The sequence below is a fragment of the Antennarius striatus genome, chromosome 6 (genome assembly GCF_040054535.1).
Source record: "Antennarius striatus isolate MH-2024 chromosome 6, ASM4005453v1, whole genome shotgun sequence".
In the NCBI taxonomy this organism is placed as follows: domain Eukaryota; kingdom Metazoa; phylum Chordata; class Actinopteri; order Lophiiformes; family Antennariidae; genus Antennarius; species Antennarius striatus.
The window spans coordinates 26,627,317-26,639,870 of record NC_090781.1 but is presented as its reverse complement, the minus strand read 5'-3'; the positions used below and the strand labels follow the sequence as shown (position 1 = coordinate 26,639,870).

The window sequence follows — 12,554 nt, the reverse complement described above, 5'->3', positions numbered from 1 at the left end:
ACGACCATTCGTCTGGATGGATTCCTGTTCCGACCAGGCGGCGCGGTGAGCGGAAGAATGTTTTAAAGCTGGCCGGATTGAGGTCCCACCGAGTGTTCCAGACAGTAGTGACAGTGATGATTGTACGTCTGATTGCAGTGACTTATCTCCTACTCCAGTCACTGCCAGTCAACAGCACGATTTGTACCCTGAAAGAATGTTTAAATTGTTTTTACAACAAACTAAAGGCATGAAAGGTCTGAATCTAGAACAGTTTTTCCCTGATAAATTATTTTTTTATAATTCGGCAAAACAACTTATTAAAAACAGAGCCACATCAGAACTCAGTGACCAAGAGATATACCGACTCAAAAAAAATGAGTAAAGTCCATAAACAACAGCTTTTAATTTTGCTTTTATTATTTTTCCTATTTAGTTATTTTAAGGTCCCTTCAACTTTCCCCTCATCATGGATTCTTTTAGAGAGGGGACGTTAAACGTAAATGGAGCCAGAGAAGAAAGGAAAGGGCCTCTGGTCTTTGACACAGCAAGGAGGAAAACTATTGATGTTCTGTTTCTACAAGAAACACATAGCGACGAGAACAATGAGGTGGACTGGATGAAGGAGTGGGAAGGACAGGTGGTCCTGAGCCTCAACACCACGCTGAGTGGTGGGGTGGGCTTCCTGTTCTCTAGAACCTTTAACCCAACATCTCTAGAGATCGAGCGGGGGCTACAACTGTGGAGGCAAAGACTCTCCGGGAAGGAGAGAAGCCTCCTCCTGGACTAAAGTACAGGGACTGTGCCAGACAATAAAGATCCTTTCCCTGAGGTCCACATCAGTCCCTGTTTGGAGAACTGGAGGGTCCTCTGAACGACAGATCAGCCTGCACACGGCCAACAAAAAAATACTGTACAAACAATGCGTAAAAGTGATCAACAAGAAAAACCTGTGTAACAGAGCACCTACTACCTGGGCCAACAGGATGAGGGGAAATGGACCTGACCCGCAGGGGAGACTTCTGTACAAACCTCCCCTCAAGAAAAAAACAGCCGACCTCCAGTGGAGGATTTTACATGGTGCCGTCGGTTCCAATGCTTTTGTCTGTTTTTGCCCCTGCGGTGTCCAGCCAGTGTCCCTTCTGTCCCCTTCAGGAGACAGTCTTTCATACTTTCAGTGAGTGTGGGAGACTTGCAGTGCTCTTCACTCTTCTAACGAATGTTTTTAACTTGTTCAATGAAAACTTTAGTATCAGGAAATTCATCTACGGTGCTGGGTACAATAGATCGAATCAGAGAAAGTGGCAGCTTTTAAATTTTATTTCTGGGGAGGCAAAACTCACAATTTCTGTGACCAGGAAGAGGAGAACTGAAAACAATACCGCTCAAGAAGCAGCTACTGTTTTTTGCTGTAACATCAGATGTCGCTTAAAACTAGAATTTGGTTTCTATAAATTGACAAAAGACCTGAATAACTTTAGGAACATCTGGTGTTACAAAAATGTCCTATGCACTTTAGTTGATGACCACCTCACTTTTGCAAACTTCCTGTTATAATGCATTAATTTTTATATTGTATTTCCCTTTGTTTCTTGGTGTTTAATGTTTTTGAGTGTTTAGTGTTTTTGAAATTTCATCTAATGAAAAATTGTAAAATGTTCTAAATGTTAAATGTGATTGAAGTTTGTTTGGAAAAGATCTTCTGAGGCACTTAAATGCTTTCATCTAATGTAAAACTGCAAAATGTTTGAATGAGATTAAAGTGTTTTTGCAAAAATAAAAAATAAAAAAATCTTCTTCGTCTTGGACTGTACCAGACAGCAAAGATCCTTTCCCAGAGGTCCACATCAGTCCCCTGTTTGGAGAACTGGAGGGTCCTCTCCTCGGAGATGAACGACAGATCAGCCTGCACACGGCCAACAAAAAAATACTGTACAAACAATGTGTAAAAGTAATCAACAAGAAAAACCTGTGTAACAGAGCACCTACTACCTCGGCGAACAGAACACGGGAAATGGACCTGACCCACAGTGGAGACTTCTGTACAAACCTCCCCTCAAGAAAAAAACAGCCGACCTCCAGTGGAGGATTTTACATGGTGCCGTCGGTTCCAATGCTTTATCTCTGTTTTTAACCCTGCGGTGTCCAGCCAGTGTCCCTTCTGTCCCCTTCAGGAGACAGTCTTTCATACTTTCAGTGAGTGTGGGAGACTTTCAGTGCTCTTCACTCTTCTAACGAATGTTTTTAACTTGTTCAATGAAAACGTTAGTATCAGGAAATTCATCTACGGTGCTGGGTACAATAGATCGAATCAGAGAAAGTGGTAGCTTTTAAATTTTATTTCTGGGGAGGCAAAACTTGCAATTCATGTGACCAGGAAGAGGAGAACTGAAAACAATACCGCTCAAGAAGCAGCTACTGTTTTTTGCTGTAACATCAGATGTCGCTTAAAACTAGAATTTGGTTTCTATAAATTGACAAAAGACCTGAATAACTTCAGGAACATCTGGTGTCACAAAAATGTCCTATGGACTTTAGTTGATGACCACCTCACTTTTGCAAACTTCGTGTTATAATGCACTAATTCTTATATTGTATTTCCCTTTGTTTCTTGGTGTTTAATGTTTTTGAGTGTTTAGTGTTTTTGAAATTTCATCTAATGAAAAATTGTAAAATGTTCTAAATGTTCTAAATGTTCTAAATTTTCTAAATGTTCTAAATGTTCTAAATGTTCTAAATGTTAAATGTGATTGAAGTTTGTTTGGAAAAGATGTTCTGAGGCACTTAAATGCTTTCATCTAATGTAAAACTGCAAAATGTTTCAATGAGATTAAAGTGTTTTTGCAAAAATCAAAAAAATCTTCTTCGTCTTCTTCGTCTTCTTCGTCTTCTTCGTCTTCTTCGTCTTCTTCGTCTTCTTCGTCTTCTTCGTCTTCTTCGTCTTCTTCGTCTTCTTCTTCAAAAATCTTCTTCTTCTTCTTCTTCTGTGTTTTAAGTCCTGTACTTTGAATATGAATGGAGCATATACAACATGGAGACAGGAGACTCTGTTTTTAGTTTGATAAATGTTAGTTTTCTTCATTCAGGAATGTTTTTGATGTGAATTTCTTTTTGTGTGAATCTCTTTTGGTTTTGTGTCAGTGTGATTATCTTCTAATTTGGCTTTTATGAATAAATGTATTTTTTAAAAATCAAAGAAATCTCTTTCTGCTCAGAAAGCTGCTTCTCCATCTGGTCCTTCTGCTCAACCAGGGATCTGGTAAAGGGTTCCTCATTCTTGGTGAGCATCTCCATTAGTTGCTCCTCTCTCTTGACGGCCACCCCCTGCTGGCGCTCCATTGCCAGCTTTGTGTCTTGCAGCTCGTACAAGGTGTCCCTGTATTTTCTGGTACGCTGGTTGGCCATCGTGAGTTCCAGCTCTTTCTTCTCCAGAAGGTCGTTGAGCCGGGTCACCTCCTTCTTGTGCTCCTGAAGTATCTTCTCCTGCCTTTCTGTCTGGGAGTGGAGGCTCTTTCGTATTTCACCTGGAGGGCACGTAGCCTGCCATCAACAGCAGTGATGTTCTGACTCCCCTCCGCTATCTGCTCCTGTGCCCCGTTCAGGTTCTCGGCTGTGGGCGTTACATTTTCATCCTTTACAGGTGTGGAAGAAGTGAATGATTACAGTTTTAGGAAGATAACACAAAGTCAGTCAGCAGTCGTTGGACTTGTGGAGAACTGCAGCACATGAACGTAACAAGTCAAATGAGAGGCAGGTGAAGTAAATACTAGAACGTTTTCAGTGGAAGGTCTCCTACCCTCTGGAGCATTCTTCTGTTCCTCCTCCTGGCTCTGCTGTTCGTCTCTGGGGGGCGACAGAGGCTGCTGACGGGATCAGCTGTTCACGAGAGTCATGTCAGTGAAGAAGAACTGCATGTTAATGACGTGTCACATGTTAATGATGTCATCCAACTGGAAAATAACCAGTTTAATTTTGAAGGATGTTTGTTAGTTTGTTTCTTAGCACAATTACCATTATCCACATTATTCAGCACCATTATTCCACAATCAATCACACATCTGACATTGTCCCCTTTCAATAGGTCATTACTAATCAATAAATCAATCAAATTTTATTTATAAAGCATTTAATCACATTAACAGACATTTCAAAGGTAATAAAGTTGAGACTAACAGGCAAATTTGTGATAAAAAATAAAAACAAACTATTTTTTATTCATTTTCAGAGAAACACACCTAATATATATACTGTATATGTTACGTTAAATAAATACTAACATATTTAGTTCAGAGGAGAGTTTGTAAAAGTCTAGAGGTGAGGGGGTTCTGGAGGTGAGGTGGTTCTGGAGGTGAGGTGATTCTGGAGGCGAGGTGGTTCTGGAGGTGAGGTGGTTCTGGAGGTGAGGTGGTTGTGTAGGTGAGGTGGTTGTGGAGGTGAGGTGGTTGTGGAGGTGAGGTGGTTCTGGAGGTGAGGTGGTTGTGGAGGTGAGGTGGTTGTGGAGGTGAGGTGATTCTGGAGGTGAGGTGGTTCTGGAGGTGAGGTGGTTGTGGAGGTGAGGTGGTTGTGGAGGTGAGGTGATTCTGGAGGTGAGGTGATTCTGGAGGTGAGGTGGTTCTGGAGGTGAGGTGGTTGTGGAGGTGAGGTGGTTCTGGAGGTGAGGTGGTTGTGGAGGTGAGGTGGTTGTGGAGGTGAGGTGGTTCTGGAGGTGAGGTGGTTCTGTAGGTGAGGTGGTTCTGGAGGTGAGGTGGTTCTGGAGGTGAGGTGGTTCTGGAGGTGAGGTGGTTGTGTAGGTGAGGTGGTTGTGGAGGTGAGGTGATTCTGGAGGTGAGGTGGTTCTGGAGGTGAGGTGGTTCTGGAGGTGAGGGGGTTCTGGAGGTGATGTGGTTCTGGAGGTGAGGTGGTTCTGTAGGTGAGGTGGTTCTGGAGGTGAGGTGGTTCTGGAGGTGAGGTGGTTCTGGAGGTGAGGTGGTTGTGTAGGTGAGGTGGTTGTGGAGGTGAGGTGATTCTGGAGGTGAGGTGGTTCTGGAGGTGAGGTGGTTCTGGAGGTGAGGGGGTTCTGGAGGTGAGGTGGTTCTGGAGGTGAGGTGGTTCTGGAGGTGAGGTGGTTGTGTAGGTGAGGTGGTTGTGGAGGTGAGGTGATTCTGGAGGTGAGGTGATTCTGGAGGTGAGGTGGTTCTGGAGGTGAGGTGGTTGTGGAGGTGAGGTGGTTGTGGAGGTGAGGTGGTTGTGTAGGTGAGGTGGTTGTGGAGGTGAGGTGATTCTGGAGGTGAGGTGGTTCTGGAGGTGAGGTGGTTGTGGAAGTGAGGTGGTTGTGGAGGTGATGTGGTTCTGGAGGTGATGTGGTTCTGGAGGTGGTGTGGTTCTGGAGGTGATGTGTTTCTGGAGGTGAGGTGGTTCTGGAGGTGAGGTGGTTGTGGAGGTGATGTGGTTCTGGAGGTGGTGTGGTTCTGGAGGTGATGTGGTTCTGGAGGTGATGTGTTTCTGGAGGTGAGGTGGTTCTGGAGTTGATGTGGTTCTGGAGGTGAGGTGGTTGTGTAGGTGAGGTGGTTCTGGAGGTGATGTGGTTCTGGAGTTGATGTGGTTGTGGAGGTGAGGTGGTTGTGTAGGTGAGGTGGTTCTGGAGGTGATGTGGTTCTGGAGTTGATGACTTTGATGACTAAACTGACTTTGATAGACATTAAAGCGTCAAAGCCTTAAAGCGTCAAAGCGTCTCGATGACGTCATAGAGATGATTTGCTGCTTTGCAAACTAACCTTTTAGTGATTGGTCCATACTTATCACATTATACATTTTAGAACTAACGTTAATTGTTTCCACGGTAACCATGGTCACCGGGTTTTGTTCCCTGCTATAAGTGTGCATGCGCAGAAAACACTTGGACACGGGAACCAAGAAGGACGTTTTCCACAGCTAGGGTTGGGGTTAGAGTTACAGACTACAGACTGGGTTAGGGTTACAGACTGGGTTAGAGTTACAGACTACAGACTGGGTTAGGGTTAGAGTTACAGACTACAGACTGGGTTAGGGTTACAGACTACAGACTGGGTTTGGGTTAGGGTTACAGACTACAGACTGGGTTAGAGTTAGGGTTACAGACTACAGACTGGGTTAGAGTTACAGACTATAGAGTGGGTTAGGGTTACAGACTACAGACTGGGTTAGGGTTAGAGTTCAGACTGGGTTAGAGTTAGGGTTACAGACTACAGACTGGGTTAGGGATAGAGTTACAGACTACAGACTGGGTTAGGGTTACAGACTACAGACTGGGTTTGGGTTAGGGTTACAGACTGGGTTTGGGTAAGGGTTACAGACTGGGTTTGGGTTAGGGTTACAGACTGGGTTTGGGTAAGGGTTACAGACTGGGTTTGGGTTAGGGTTACAGACTGGGTTTGGGTAAGGGTTACAGACTGGGTTTGGGTTAGGGTTACAGACTGGGTTTGGGTAAGGGTTACAGACTGGGTTAGGGTTAGAGTTACACCTCGTGCAGTTACACCTCGTGCAGAGTGATGTTTCCCGAATGTGTGAAATATTAGGGAGGAAGAGGAGGAAGAGGAGGGAGCGTGGACCTGAGTGTTTCTGCAAACATGTGTTCCAGTGATGCTCCTCAGTCAGGGGTGGCTCCGTTCCAAGACTCTGCTGTTCTTCACTTTTTAAGTTCCTCTCTGGACGTTACCTCCAAAATAAAAGCATCTGTGGCAAGTTTCCATATAGAAGGGTCAGAGGGCGTGACCCCAATCATCGGAGAGCCTTTGAGCACACATGCCTATTCAAAGGATGAAAGATCAATGTCATTGTGTTTGTTGGGGATGTTGATGTCCTATAAAAGCCTATTTGTTTCTACGCATTGTTGCAACTAATTATTTCCCTTTTAAGAACATAACCTGAAAGTTTTTTGTTTAAGCTGGGGTGAGTCTTCATAGATGTTCTTGAAAATTAATCAAATCTATTTATATCAATAATGAAATAGAAGCACTACAGATTCAGTCTGAGACATTGAGAACAAGCTGTAATGTTAAAAATATGAAAAAGCTCTTCATCCATCTATCGTCAATGGATCTCAGTTACACCTGGATCCATCAGGAAGCCCCTCTGATTCCATCTGTGAGGCAGAAAGAGGCAGATGAACGTCTCCACATCCCCACCCCCACTGTAAAATATCTGGAGTTCACAAAGATGATGAAATAATCATTTCAGAATGAACAGACATGTAACCCTACCCTAACCCCACATCTAGCCGGAGCTGGAATGACATGGAGTCAGGTGACGAAGGCTCCACCCATCCAGAATGAATGAAGAAAACTTAAAAAACATCTAAAGAATGCCTGTTAACATGAAAGTGATATTACAATGACCTATGAGGGAAAACTACTGGAAACTGCAGAGCTTTATGTTAATCAGACGGATTTTTACCTGGATTTATTTGTATTGCATTATTTTACTGTGTTTATGGACTATGTAATATTGAAAGATCGATTGTGTATGAGTATGAAAAGTTATAGCGTTGGGCTGGATGTGTTTATTGCGCGTACTTGAAGATTGATAGAAAACTTCCTTGTTTAAGCCTTTTATTTTGAAACGTGTAAACGGAAGTGTGACCGTGTATTGTGAAGGGCTTTACCAACCCGTCCAGCAGCCAGTAGTCATGTTCTCTCATCTCGTAACTTAGCGCAGATCCAGCGCATCTCTCCTCTCCGCCTCCTCGCTCCAGTTCGTCGCAATTTTGCGCCACCACCGGGGGTTCCGCCGGAACGCTCGCCGGAGGAAGAGCGCCATGGCCCGCGTGGTGGTCGGAGGGATGCCGGAGGCGGCCGCCGGAGGAGGAGTGATGCTGAAACGAGAGAAAGCCATGCGGAGGAAGCGAAAGGACGTGTTCGTCTTCCAGATGTGCTTCGCGGGGGGGCTGCTGGGGCTCGTCGGGGGGCTCCGGTCTGTGGCTCATAAAGCAGGTGAGGGCAGGTTAACGGTTTGCGGTTAGAGGCGGTTGGAGGCGTTTTCTAGAATGACTTGATTTGTGTCATTTCTATGTTACACGTTCACCAAACGGATCGCTGCATAGAAACCTACAGGAAATATGGAATTTAAAATGTTTGACTAATCATATTGAGATCAATCGTGATTATTTAGCCAGCGAGACCCGAAATAGCTGCAATCAAATGCATGAAGTGCTCATAGTACAGTTGTGTGAAACAGCCCATGAGGCTGAGGGAGTTGGGTTCCTGTAAGGAACAGAACAACAGCTCTCCTTCCAGAGCCCAACATCTGTGAATAATAACCTCCTACATGGTAGCGCTGCTGCAGCTCCTCTCGCCCAACGGAAATCTTCTTTTCTACCATTTCCTGTTAGCTGCAGTCAGCAGACGACTGATAAGACTCCCGCTTCAGACACCGTCCTCTGGTGTCATCTGACATCTGCAGACTCACCATCAGGTGGGGACGGCCGTCAGGCAGCTTTTAGAGGGAGCTGCTCCAAGTTCAGGCTGTCCCCATTTTTGTGGTTGACGTCACACCGACAGCCACGACGACGTCAAGGTGTGAACAGAGCTGCTTCACCACGATTCAGGGTGTGAACAGAGCTTCTTCACCAGGCTTCAGGGTGTGAACAGAGCTGCTTCACCAGGCTTCAGGGTGTGAACAGAGCTGCTTCACCACGATTCAGGGTGTGAACAGAGCTTCTTCACCAGGCTTCAGGGTGTGAACAGAGCTGCTTCACCAGGCTTCAGGGTGTGAACAGAGCTGCTTCACCACGCTTCAGGGTGTGAACAGAGCTTCTTCACCAGGCTTCAGGGTGTGAACAGAGCTTCTTCACCAGGCTTCAGGGTGTGAACAGAGCTTCTTCACCAGGCTTCAGGGTGTGAACAGAGCTTCTTCACCAGGCTTCAGGGTGTGAACAGAGCTGCTTCACCAGGCTTCAGGGTGTGAACAGAGCTTCTTCACCAGGCTTCAGGGTGTGAACAGAGCTTCTTCACCAGGCTTCAGGGTGTGAACAGAGCTTCTTCACCAGGCTTCAGGGTGTGAACAGAGCTGCTTCACCAGGCTTCAGGGTGTGAACAGAGCTGATTCACCACGCTTAAGGGTGTGAACAGAGCTGCTTCACCAGGCTTCAGGGTGTGAACAGAGCTTCTTCACCAGGCTTCAGGGTGTGAACAGAGCTGCTTCACCAGGCTTCAGGGTGTGAACAGAGCTTCTTCACCAGGCTTCAGGGTGTGAACAGAGCTTCTTCACCAGGCTTCAGGGTGTGAACAGAGCTTCTTCACCAGGCTTCAGGGTGTGAACAGAGCTGCTTCACCATGCTTCAGGGTGTGAACAGAGCTGCTTCACCAGGCTTCAGGGTGTGAACAGAGCTTCTTCACCAGGCTTCAGGGTGTGAACAGAGCTTCTTCACCAGGCTTCAGGGTGTGAACAGAGCTGCTTCATCCATGCTTCATACTCCTCGTCGTACAGTCAGAGGTCTAACTGTCTGACTGTTCCCTCAAGCGGCTGCTGACGGGTTTGTTTCTGACTGGCTGCTGAAGTTGTCGGTCTGTCGAGAAGCTGGAATGTGACCTGATCTTTGAGGTATTTATTGGGAATAAAAGAATGAATTGACATGTCAGCACATTTATCTTGAATGTCAGAAAGGAGATGAGTGGAGGTGATGCATTCACCTGCTGGATTGTTAGCAGGATGAAGCTGAAATAACATGAATAGAGTTCATTCAAGTTCATTGGTGCCTTTGTTTTTTTTAGCTCAGACCCCTGAATCTACCTCTCTGACATGTTTTAAAATTTGAATAGTTTAAAAATGTAAAAATTATTAAATCTGAGGTTTAATTGCTTGCATATTGTAATGTTGTGTTTGCTGATTATCAACATGTGTTCACATAATCAATAATTATAATAACAGAAAAAAGAAAATGTTCTCCAGTATCTTGATTCCACATCAACAAAAAGAAGATGAAGAGAAGATGCTGATTGGCTTTTCTTTGTTTGATATCGGGATCAGGAAGATGTCCATTCTTCCCCTGAGAACCTAACGAACAAAAACCTTGTTGAACTCTTCTGAACCTTTTATTAGAAAATAGCATTTTCTGATATTTCATGAATAAACTACCTGAATTAATTTTTAGTGTCAGTTCAAAAGCCAATTTTAACATTTTTAATTTTGAGTTACAATTTTGTGTTACAATTAATTTTGTACAATTGAACCAATTGTACAAAACTCAAAGCTCGTCATGTATCATGAAAAAGAAAACTAGTAAATCCTCCCCGGCGCTGATAAAGGATCTTCTTCTTTTCCTTTGGGCTTTTCCCTTCAGGGTCTCCACAGCGAGTCAATTGCCTCCATCTAACCCTGTCTTCTACATCCTCTTCCCTCACACCAACTACCTTCATGTCCTCTTTCACTACATCCATAAACCTCCTCCTTGGTCTTCCTCTAGGCCTCCTGCCTGGCAGTTCAGAACTCAGCATCCTTCTACCAATATATTCACTATCTCTCCTCTGGACATGTCCAAACCATCTCAGTCTGGCCTCTCTGACTTTATCTCCAGAACCTCTAACATGTGCTGTCCCTCTGATGGACTCATTCCTGATCCTATCCATCCTGGTCACTCCCAGAGAGAACCTCAGCATCTTCATCTCTGCTACCTCCAGCTCTGTCTCCTGTCTTTTCCTCAGGGACACTGTCTCTAGACCAAACAACATCGCTGGTCTCACCACAGTTTTGTACACCTTTCCTTTCATTTTAGCTGAAACTCTTCTATCACACATCACACCTGACACTTTCCTCCACCCGTTCCATCCTGCCTGGACACGCTTCTTCACCTCTTTTCCACACTCTCCATTGCTCTGGACTGTTGACCCTAAGTACTTCAAATCCTCCACCTTCTTGATCTCTTCTCCCTGTAACCTCACTCTTCCACTTGGGTCCCTCTCATTCACACACATGTACTCTGTCTTACTGCGGCTAACCTTCATTCCTCTCCTTTCCAGGACAAACCTCCACCTCTCTAGCTTCTCCACCTGCTCTCACTGCAGATCACAATGTCATCTGCAAACATCATAGTCCATGGAGATTCCTGTCTAACCTGGTCTGTCAGCCTGTCCATCACCATAGCAACAAGAAGGGGCTCAGAGCTGATCCCTGATGCAGTCCCACCTCCACCTTGAACTCCTCTGTCAGAAGCAGCTGGTATTAATCTTGAGATAAACGATCTAGTAATCTATAGATAAAAAATCTAATAATCAAAAGATGTATAAAACCGAATACCAACTGTAATTTATAGTAGAAATATTCCATACAAAATGCAACCAAAATATTAATTCCTACAATAAGCCTAAGCAAAGGATGTAATTAGTCTCTCAACGGTAGAAACTACAACTCCCATGATGCCAGGGGGCAAACCAGGAAGTACAGCAAGTCAAACTAGCGTTTGTGAACAGAGCCGGCGTTTCCGAACCAGATCGACTTTGCTCCGGTTAGCCCTACCGTCACCACGACGACACGAAACCGCTGTGACGTCATCTGTGTGTGACCCGTGTTAACGTGCAGAAATCGCACGGATGTCTTTAGAACTCAAGAACTTTAGAACTTAGACCTTCTAGGTCGGAGCCACTGCAGAAACCTGACATGGAGCCCGTCCTCGCTCCCTGTCCCCGGTCCCGGTCCTCGCTCCCTGTCCCCGGTCCCGGTCCTCGCTCCCTGTCCCCGGTCCCGGTCCTCGCTCTCTGTCCCCGGTCCCGGTCCTCGCTCTCTGTCCCCGGTCCCCGGTCCTCGAACCTGCCGCTGTCGGAGCTGTGACGTGGATCGACGCTGTTATGACGGCACGCGTGGATGGAGGGGAAACTATTGGATTTCCAACCGTGTGTTAACATGTGACGTCACGACTCCAGGTGCGCCTTCTGCTGACAGATGGTTAACGTTACCTTAGTTTATCAGCACTAACCTGTTAGTATGGAACAAAGCGTTATGACGTCACAGACGACTTAGGACAGCTGACGTCAGCACAGAGCAGCCACAGAACGTGACCCAGACACCTGTAGTGTGAGCTGACAGTGGGGGTGTCAGATCACCCCCAGAGCACTGCTGAGGCGCCCTTGAGCAAGGCGCCATCCCCTTTACAAGTTGCTCATGAGGACAGAGCTGCGGGCCACTCTACCCCCCCACTCCCCACTGCATGCCTAAAGACCCCCTCAGTGTGTGTGTTAGAGTGTGTACACACTGAGCACACATGACTAGAACAGTTCCAGATTGTGCAATCACTAATTTCCCTTCGATGATCAATATAGTATATAAAATTTTAAAAACCCACAAATGATCGATGACATCATCAGTCGTCAATCTCAGCTCTTACCACTTATAGAAATGGTCTGTTGTTTGTAGGTTCCTGCCCCACAGAGACTACGCTCTGATGATGATGATGATGAACAGACACCTAGGTGTTCCTCTGGACCTTGTCCATCTGTGTGTTTGTTGTATTTCAGGACTGCAGGCGGGCGACCAGCTGGTGTCTGTCAACAAAGAGTCTCTGGTTGGAGTGACGAGGCCAGGAGCGTCCTCAAACACACCGGGGTCAGGTGTGACACCGGAGGGCTTCA

At 45.7% G+C, this 12,554-nt stretch overlaps 1 long non-coding RNA gene across 2 annotated transcripts; it reads right to left on the bottom strand.

Moving 5' to 3' along the window:
• Window positions 1–1,143: 1,143 nt before the first annotated feature.
• Window positions 1,144–7,731, bottom strand: LOC137597040 (uncharacterized). 2 transcript variants are annotated; one of them, XR_011035599.1, is made up of 4 exons: window positions 7,602–7,731; window positions 6,546–6,742; window positions 3,776–3,855; window positions 1,144–3,611 (listed from the first exon to the last, which is right to left on the bottom strand). It is a non-coding gene; the product is annotated as an uncharacterized lncRNA (long non-coding RNA). The 2 variants fall into 2 exon arrangements; XR_011035600.1 differs by having other exon boundaries at window positions 7,598–7,678.
• Between the last annotated feature and the right edge of the window lie 4,823 nt (window positions 7,732–12,554).